Source organism: Phyllobates terribilis, unplaced genomic scaffold, assembly GCF_046119375.1.
Source record: "Phyllobates terribilis strain yellow unplaced genomic scaffold, ASM4611937v1 Scaffold_3__8_contigs__length_932513732, whole genome shotgun sequence".
Taxonomy (NCBI): domain Eukaryota; kingdom Metazoa; phylum Chordata; class Amphibia; order Anura; family Dendrobatidae; genus Phyllobates; species Phyllobates terribilis.
Window position 1 is genome coordinate 710111065 of NW_027362763.1, and position 9660 is coordinate 710120724.

Consider the following 9660-nt stretch of genomic DNA (forward strand, 5'->3'; position numbering starts at 1 on the left):
AACCTCTAAGCACAATCTTTCAACGTAAACCATGATTTTTCAATGGGCGGCCAGTCCACCTCAGATGGGTATTTATGCTGCAATACCATAGCCACAACATCAAGCATACTACACACCACATGTGGTTGCTGAATTGTCAAGGTGCGGAATGCCTCCTTCACTACAGGTTCATGACTAATTTTGGGCCATCCACAGCGTCCACCTGCCCCCATCTCCCATAATCTGACTGCCCAAGCTACGAAAGATTCATTTGGCTTTTGAGAAAAACGACCATAAAGGTCATTAAGCTCCTGCTGACTGTAATCCTCTACTGCATTCTTATTCTTCTTACCTGCAGCAGTCTCTACGTCTTCGATATATAGGATGAACTTTCACTGGGTTAAGAGGAGGATCAATTTCCCTATTCCTATTGAAATATTCATCCTCAGACTCTGGATCGGTGATGTTTTCGGAGTCAGTTGAATCCCATACATCACCATCCCACTGATCAGAATTACACTCTATCCCTGCGTTGGCTATGGCCAAAGCTACTTTCTTTTTATTCACCGTCCCTTGCCTCCTTTTGTATTTATACTGCGCTACACGTACAGCAGCCTTTTCTGCAACATGCTGATATACATCACATCTGTCCATTAATAACTTATTTTGACATTGTGATATAACCAATGCATTCTGGGCCTCACACAACTGTCTTTCCAATTCCTGAACTTTTGTTAACATACATATTCTTTCCTCATGGTGTTTTCTATATGCCGACAAAAGGATCCATCCACGCCTACCAACAGCGCCCAACTCTTTACCTTTTTCTACTTTCACTTTCTGAATCATGCAACCACATCAACAGGTTCAGCATCCTTCAGACATTTGTCCCCTGCCAAAATATTATAGAGAGTCTGTTCCCAACCTGGAATCTCAATAGACTCACTTACAACTACCTTTTTCTTAAAGAAAGGCATGTTTTCCGCAATATCACTCTATCACACCTTATCACACAGAGTCCTTATAAATTCCAAATTATTGGAATTTTTAACAAAAAGAACTTCTGAGCCTTCTGTGTATCCTGCCGACTACGCCAAATTATGTTTTGCCAAGTTTTTAACACTCAGGTTCAGATATGGCTTTAAAGAAGGCAACCCTTTGCGATATAACACAATTTTATTTATAATAATTGATTTAGAAGATAAAATACACAATTAAAGGAATATTATGATATTGCGTACACTTTTGTATATGTTAACATACAAAGGTTAAGTACATATATATACTCACGTCATCACCAAGGAGCTTTTAAACATCATCCATCTGGAATATCAGAGAAGCAATCACCAAGACAGAGAACCCCTGTAAATATCAAAACACTGCATGGGCGTCCCACTGATGCAGTATTACATACAACACTGTACACATCAGTACAGGTACAAGGCTTCTGTCTCAGTAATATTTCTCTGGTCTAGTTCACCTTTAACCTCCAGTGGCCAGCCTTCGGTCAAAGATGAATGAGAGATACAGGCTATTGTGGCGCCCCTGCTGCGCATGAGTGCCACAGATCCTAGAGGGTTGCATGCACGGATTCCTCCACAAGAGGCCCCCACAGCACACACACACCTCCACCTTCCACCTCAGACCACCAGAGGGAGCCCATTAGGGATATAAATAGGGAAGGTGGAGCTAGTCAGTCTAGTAGTTCCTCTGGAGAGTTCAGCAAGTACAGGTCTGAATACAGAGTCGAGCTCAGTCTAGAGAACAGAGTCCCTGCTCAGAGCCAGAGAGGGACAGAGTTCTCAGTTCAGTTCCTGCAGTAGAGAAGCCTGAGAGAGGTCAGCTTGCAGTGGAGCACAGTCCAGACTCAGTTGTAGCTCAGAATCGTGAGCTTAAGGTGTGCCGACGCCATAAGAGCGGTGAAGCGCGGCAAGCTGCTGCTAGTGTGTATAGCCTAGTGAGGGCCTCGAGTGAGGCCGAAGGCTAGAGGAGTAAGTAGCATCGGGGGCAGAGGAGCTGTACAAGCTCACCCCAGAAAACATATACCGGACACCGGGTCCGCGTCTACAGGGTCGTATACCCCCCCTGTAGAGACAACCGGAGACCCCTGGAAGACTTCAGGTCCCAGGATCACCCAAGAGCTGATACGTACCAGAGCCAGGAGTCACGGAGGCCCCACAAGCTGGGAGCGCGTACTCCAAGAGAAGGCCCTACCACAAAGTCAGCCGGTGCAGGACAGAGACAAAGTTGGGCCTAGCTCCAGGCAGGTCAGAAACTTACTACACAAAGGCAAGAAACAGGAGGCCCTATACCCGCTCACTGGGGAGGATCCTGATATGTACCCATCACCCTACAGTGCTCCGTATTGTGCCTTGGATAACATCAGTAAAAGGTACTGAAGTGACTATCGTGTCTGTCCCTGTTCTTGCTCTGACCCGGCTGGGTCCCATCTGTCCTGCATCCTTTCTTCCCCGCTGCCCTGAGGCCTAGCTCCACCTGTGGAGAGCTATACCACGCAAGCTGCCTAAACACCGGCCTCAGTGGGCTGCCACAGCGCTGGTGATTCTCACCTTCACCGCAGGTGGCGTCACGAACTTATAACCATAATTATCCACCCCCTTACTTTTAAAAAGTGTCCCAGGGTACGGGCCCGGGAGCCGACTACTGCGACATCCCCCCAAAACTAACAACAAGGCCCGGGCGCCGAGTCCTCCCCATCCCCTGAGCGCGACATTCTCTTTCCTGGCGTCACGAACAGGATACAGTGCCTGCTGCAACGACGGAGTGTTGTGCCCGTTGCCACCGGGTACTGTGCACCTTTAATCAAAAACTGTGTATTAAACTGTGGCGAAGATTGCTGCCATTGTTGGGCCGCCGAGCGGGAAGAAGGACGTAACCGCGGGAAACTGAGAGGCGTACCTGCAAAAGCGCGCGAATCCCCGGACACGCCCCACGCCTCGAGGTCAAACCAGGAAGCGCCAGGTCTTGGAAGGAGCGTCGTTGAACGCTCTGACGTAGGACGCAAGCGACGCAAGGTCCTGAAGAAGACCGTCACCTGCGGAGCTGCGGCCTACCGGAAGAAAAGAAAAGAAGGTAGACCACGGTTCGCTAGGGGGGCGTCAGAATGTCCGAAGAGCAGCACAACGCTGGAATACCGGTTAACGGCCCTGATGTTCAACCCGAGCTCGACGCCGTGCAGGCCGAAGCAGCCGCTCCACCAGCAGGTCCTGTAACCACTGTCATACCCATGGCCCTACCGTACATCCCTGGAGCGAAATGGCTCCCCCAGTACAGTGGCAAACCAGATACCCTGTCTGGATTTAAATGGAAAATCTGCGGTATACTGGACATGTACTCTATGACAGGCAAGCAAAGAGCCGCTGTTGTATTGGAACAATTGACTGGTGCTGCGGAGCGAGAAGTAGAAACCTGGTCGGCCGCAGACCAGGAGTCAGTGTACGCAATCTTTAAAAAGTTACAGACTGTCGTTGAGAATCGTACTGAGACAGACCTCTTGATGAGGTTCTACAACTGCTCTCAGCAACCGGAGGACAGTGTTCGGGACTATGCCTGGCGTTTACAAGGGGCCCTGCGAGCTCTGAAACAGGTTAGTTCAACCAGCATTAATGATGAAAATAAAATGCTGAAAGAACAGTTTATCCGAGGACTGAGGTCCCAAGAGGAGAGCAGGACTGTGCGTTGGTGGTCCCTGGATCATCCTGAAGCCACCTTTGACACTAGTGTTGAGGCACCCCCGTAGTGTTCGAGTTCGGTTCGGTTCGTCGAACACCCGTGTGTTCGCCGAACTGTTCGTCGAACTGTTCGTCGAACACCTTCGAACACCGTTAAAACCAATGGCAGGCAAACAAAAACACATAGAAACACATAGAAAACACCTTCAAAGGTGTCCAAAAGCTGACAAACTGCTCAGAAGACACAACTAACACATGGAAAAGTGACAAGTACATATAGTCATGTGAAAAGAAAAGAGGTGGAGGAGTAAAAGGAGGGGGAGACACAGATATAGGCATGTCATGCCCTTCTAAAATCCAAAAAGTGAGAAGCCGACACGGCCAGTCCGTTCCTGCCTGTGCCACCTCTGTGTCGCCGGGTTTGTGCCAGAGCCGCGGTGGACCCTGACGGCCAGCCCCCCTATCCCAATACTGGTGCCTGTCCGCCGGTGGGTCGAGGCCCCCCACGGTGGGGGGGGGGAGTAACATCTGCAGAAGAAAGACCATCTTCCAGCCAAACTAAGATGTCGACTTCTTTTCGTGGACAATTTGATATGATCCCATTCTTACGGACACGCCCATCGCTACAAATTCTAGATGAGGCACAAAAACAGCAGGTGCTTCAACGGATATCAAGTGCTCCTTCAAGTGGGCTCTCCATCACCTCAATTTCAACATCACAAATACTCCAGTCCTCAGAGGTGTCACCCCAATCGCACTTGCTTCCTCACAGCTCCCAAGTCTCCAGCTGCCCGTCTGAGTATGGGGTAACACAGATGGCTGAGTCTGCCCAGCTGTTTACTCATACTATAGCCTGGGAAACGGAGGTCTGCTCCAGAGCTTCTGTTAATCCAGATGAGGAAATGATCTGATCCGATGCCCAGAATCTTTATAAGTTGGATCCAGGACCAGATGAAGAAGGTTCTGAGCATAATGTAGACCCTTGTTCCCAAACTGTAACTCCTGTTGGTGGAGACAATGATGAAGACGATGATGAGACTCAAATACCTGATTGGAGCGACAACTTGACTTTTCGGTCAGGGCAGGAAGAGGTTGGCTCTGAGGGCGACGGGTGTGATAACACACAGGGTGATGATGACGAGGTTGGAGATCCCACTTACTGTCAACCCACAGTCAGACAGTCGATGAGGTCAGCAGAGGAGGTGGAGGAGGATGTGACTAGCCCTGGGGATGGGGATGACTCGGTACCCGGGCATTTGCCTGGCCTTGGGGATGTCGCGGTGGTCGGCTCCCTGGCCCGTTCCCTGGGGTCTCTCTTTAAAAGGGTGGATAATTGTTAATTTTATAAGAGTTCATGACGCCACCTGTGGTATCTGGTGACAAGCACCAGCGCTGCAGCAGTCCACTGAGGCCGGTGATAAGGCAGCTCGATGGTATAGCTCCCCACAGGTGGAGCTAGGTCTCAGGGCAGCGTATGCAGGGGGAATGCAGGACAGGCGAGACCCAGCTGGGTCAGAGCAAGAACGGGAACGGACACGGTAGTCACTTCAGTACCTTTTACTGGTGGAAATTCAGGCACATCCCGGAGCACTGTAGGGTGAAGGGTGCATATCAGGATCCTCCCCAATGAGCGGGTGTAGGGCCTCCTGTTTCTTGCCTCTGCGTAGTAAGTTTCTGACCTGCCTGGAGCTAGGCCTAACTTTGTCTCTGTCCTGCGCTGGCTGACCTTGTGGTAGGGCCTTCTCTTGGAGTTCACGCTCCCAGTATGCGGGGCCTAAGCGTCTCCTGGCTCTGTTACATATCAGCACCTTAGCGATCCTGGGACTTGTAGTTCTCCAGGGATTCCGGTTATGCCTTACTGGGTCATAGAGATACCGGTAAGCTCAGATCCTGTGTCCGGTAAATGCTTCGGGGTGAGCTGGTTAAGCTCCTCTGCCCCTTATGTACTAACTCGCCACTCGCCTTCGGCCTACTCGGGCCCTCACTAGGCTATACACACTAACGGCAGCTTGCCGCGCTTCACTGATCTTACGGCACCGGCACACCTTAAGCTCTATCTGGGCTCCCTGAATCTAGCAAGCAGGAGCCTCGTGCTCCACTGCTGAACTATTAACTGCGTTCTCTAGACTAGACTGAGCTCCACTGCAGACTGACCTCTCTTAGGCTTCTCTACTGCAGGAACTCTTCAGAGGAACTGAACTGCCTAGCTCCACCTTCCCTATTTATATCCCTAACGGGCTCCCTCTGCTGGTCTGAGGTGGAAGGTGGAGATGTGTGAATGTTTATGGGGGCCTCTTGTGGAGGATTCCATCAATGCACTCTTGTAGGATCTGTGATACCAAGCGCAGCGGGGCATCACAGATGCTATTGACGACGAGGTTAGGTTGCGCCTTCCTGAACAGAGACGGAGTACTGGAAGCACGTCAACAACTGCATCCTCAACCACAACTCTGCCTCTGACCACAAGTCGTAGTGGCTCTTCAGGTCACATGGGCTCTAAGCCTTGCATAGCCTGGGCATTTATTCAGATCGATAAGGATGACCCAACTCGTGTTATCTGTAATATTTGTCAGCAAAAGCTAAGTAGAGGCCAAAAAATACATAGTTTGAGTACTTCATGCATGTACCGTCACATGGATATGAAGCATAAGTTGCAGTGGGAAGCTCACTGTGCACAATGCGGCCTAGCCGGCTGGGCCAACCACCGTCTGCCCCATCTTGTGCATCCGCAGCCTCTTCATCCTCTGTGACTGGGGGGAAAGCAGTCACACATGTTTTTGGACGCAGACCTGCCACCTCTTTACCCGCAACAGCCAGTGTGATTGGCAGGTCGTCAGTTCATTGGGAAATGGAAACACCTGCTAGTGTTGAGCGCTCTCCGACATCGAGAGCACCACCTTTGGATCAAGGCAACCTAACATGTCCGCCTGCATCTTCCTCACAGACCGGCAGATGCCGGGGACACCCTACTCAACACCGTCTAAGCACAACAGCCAGCCCTCGGTCCCTCAGATGTGGAAAAGTAAAAGACCATTTCCTCCTAGCCATGAGAAAGCTAAGAGGTTGAATTTCACCATCTGCAAGCTGTTGGCTACAGAAATGCTGCCTTTCCACCTGGAGGACACAGAGGATTTTCAAGACCTTATGTCCGTCACAGTGCCCCAGTACCAGATGCCCAGTCGGCACTACTTCTCAAAGAAAGGTGTGCCTGCGCTCCACTAGCATGTCGCACACAACATCACCGCTTCTTTGAGAAACTCTGTGTGTGACAGGGTGCACTTCACCACAGACACTTGGACGAGAAGGCATGGACAGGGGCGTTACATGTCGCTGACTGGGCACTGGGTAACTATGGTGACAGCAGGACAAGGGGCTGCTGTCCAAGTCTTACCGTCCCCACGAGTTGTGTGTTAATCCTCTTTATCTCGAACTTCCTCCACTGCTTCTGCCTCCTCAACCTCCTCTCGGTCCTCCACCTGCACCCAAAGCCTGTCTGGTAATGCCACCTGCTTTCTAACTGCGCAGAAGGAATCCTGCACACCTCCTTACTATGCTGGCAGCAGGGCTCAACGCATCAGTGTTTACTTTGAAATGTCTGGGAAATGTGAGTCACACAGCTGAGGAGTTTTGGTCAGCTCTGGAGACCCAGTTTCATGAAAGGTTGTCTCCACTGGACCTGCAACCAGGGAAGGCCATGTGCGACAATGCTGCAAACCTGGGTGCGGCACTTCGCCGGGGCAATGTCACACACGTGCCTTGTATGGCTCACGTGTTGAACCTGGTTGTCCAGCAATTTTTAGCCCACTATCCCGGACTAGATGGCCTTCTGCAGAGTGCACGGTCGCTGTGTGCTCACTTCCGCCGTTCGCATCCCGCAGTTCAACGACTTACATCTCTACAGAAGTCGTTGGGCCTGCCAGTTCACCGGCTGAAATGCGATGTGCCGACACGGTGGAATTCAACTCTGCACATGTTGCAGCGACTGTGGCAGCACCGACAAGCCCTGGTGCAATACGTTCTGACGTATAGCCTGGGCCAACGAGATCCAGAGGTGGGGCAAATCACGCTGGAGGAGTGGTCTCAGATGAGGGACCTATGCACCCTTCTGGACAGTCTTGAAATGGCGACGAAGATGTTTAGTGCTGACGATGCCATTATCAGCATGACTATTACGGTGATTTACATGCTGGAGCACATGTTAAACAGAATTCGGAGTCAGGTGGTGGGACAAGAGGAGGTGGAGGAAGTAGAGGAGGAGTCGTATGCGGAAGGGATAACATCTCCAAGGTCCAGACGGTTGGCAGCACCAAGGCGGCAGGCATGGGAGGGTGGGGGAGAGGGATTAACCAGGGCGCATGGTAGCAGCCAAACTGTTGAGGAAGGTGCAGGAGCCGAGGAAGAAGTGGAGGACGAACTGGCAATGGGCATGGAAGACTCATCAGATGAGGGAGACCTTGATCACATTTCTGTTGTGCGAGGTTGGAGGGAGAGGGCAGAGGAAGGAAGCATGATTCTTACCTCGCTACCAACACAACAAGGACTTGGTCCTTCTGGATGCGCAAGACACATGAGTGCCTTCTTGCTGCACTACCTGCAACATGACCCCCGGATTGTCAGAATTCGAAGTAATCCCGACTAGTGGGTTGCCACACTCTTAGATCCCCGGTACAAAAGTATATTTGCCGAAATAATTCCTGCCATAAAAAGGTATTGACGAATGCAGGAGTATCTGTTGCAGAATCTTACATGTGCTTTTCCACAAAACACCAGTGGTGCACGTAGTGAATCTCACAGTTCTAACTTGCCAACGGTGGGACTGTCGAGTCTTCATCACTCAAACAGTAACAGTAACACAGTATCTGCTGGTAACAGCAATTTTGTGGAATCGTTTCACCACTTTTTTAGACCATCCTTTGCAAGGCCACAGGAGACAAGAAGTCTGACACATAGTCAATGCCTAGAGAGGATGGTACAGGAGAATCTCCAAGTGAACATCGAAGCCATGACTGTGTCACTGGACCCTTGCTCATTTTGGTATTCCAATCTTGAAAAATCGCCGGAGCTCGCCACTCACGCCTTGGAGATCTTGTCATGCCATGCAGCCAGCGTTCTCTCTGAACGTGTGTTCAGCGCTGCTGGTGGTGTGCTGACAGATAAGCGCACGCGGCTGTCCACTGAGAATGTAGACAGACTCACGTTCATAAAGATGATCAAATCATGGATTCGCAAGGACATTTCTACCCCTGTGTCATCCTTGGGAGACTAAAAGCTTGGGGATTTGGTAAAATCACCTCACCAACCGTTTTAAGCAACAGTGGGGCAATTGATGCCACTTAACCCTAGAACGCATGACCATAAAAATCTACACTTTCACATACCTGGGGCCCTTTAGGCCCGTGTGCAAATAACATGGAATAACTCAAACTCAAATGACAAACAACTATATACATGAAGAATACCTAGAGTTTCAAAATTCTAACTAAAGCAATCTTGCAGAAAATAGAAAACAATTAACTGGGCGGGCCTGCAAGGCCACAGGTATGCGTTCTAGGGTTAAGTGGTGTCTGTGCCACAATTTTGGGAGTCCCCTTGCTGTGTCTTACGTGACGTTGGCATCGTCAATTCCAGGTGGGTTGGGTCGCACCCCCCCCTTTTAACTGTAAGAAACTACATACACTATGGCTTGGGGTAACACAGATGGTTGAGTCTGAAGAGCTGTTTACTCAGAGGTCTGCTCCAAATCTTCAGTGTCTGCTAGTCAGCGTAGAATTTTTAACTGCATCTAGCCTAGGCAATACTTTGGGCGTAGTAGCCCAGCTGCGAAGCAAGCTGCACCGCCTGTGTATCTAATAAGAATTTTTAAATTAATCTAGCCTAGGCAGACTGTGGGGACCCCCAACCAAACCCAGATGCTCAGCCCCCCTACCGCCCCCCTTTCATGGACAACCAAATAATGTAACTCTTACAACTGGATGGGTGAGGATCGGTC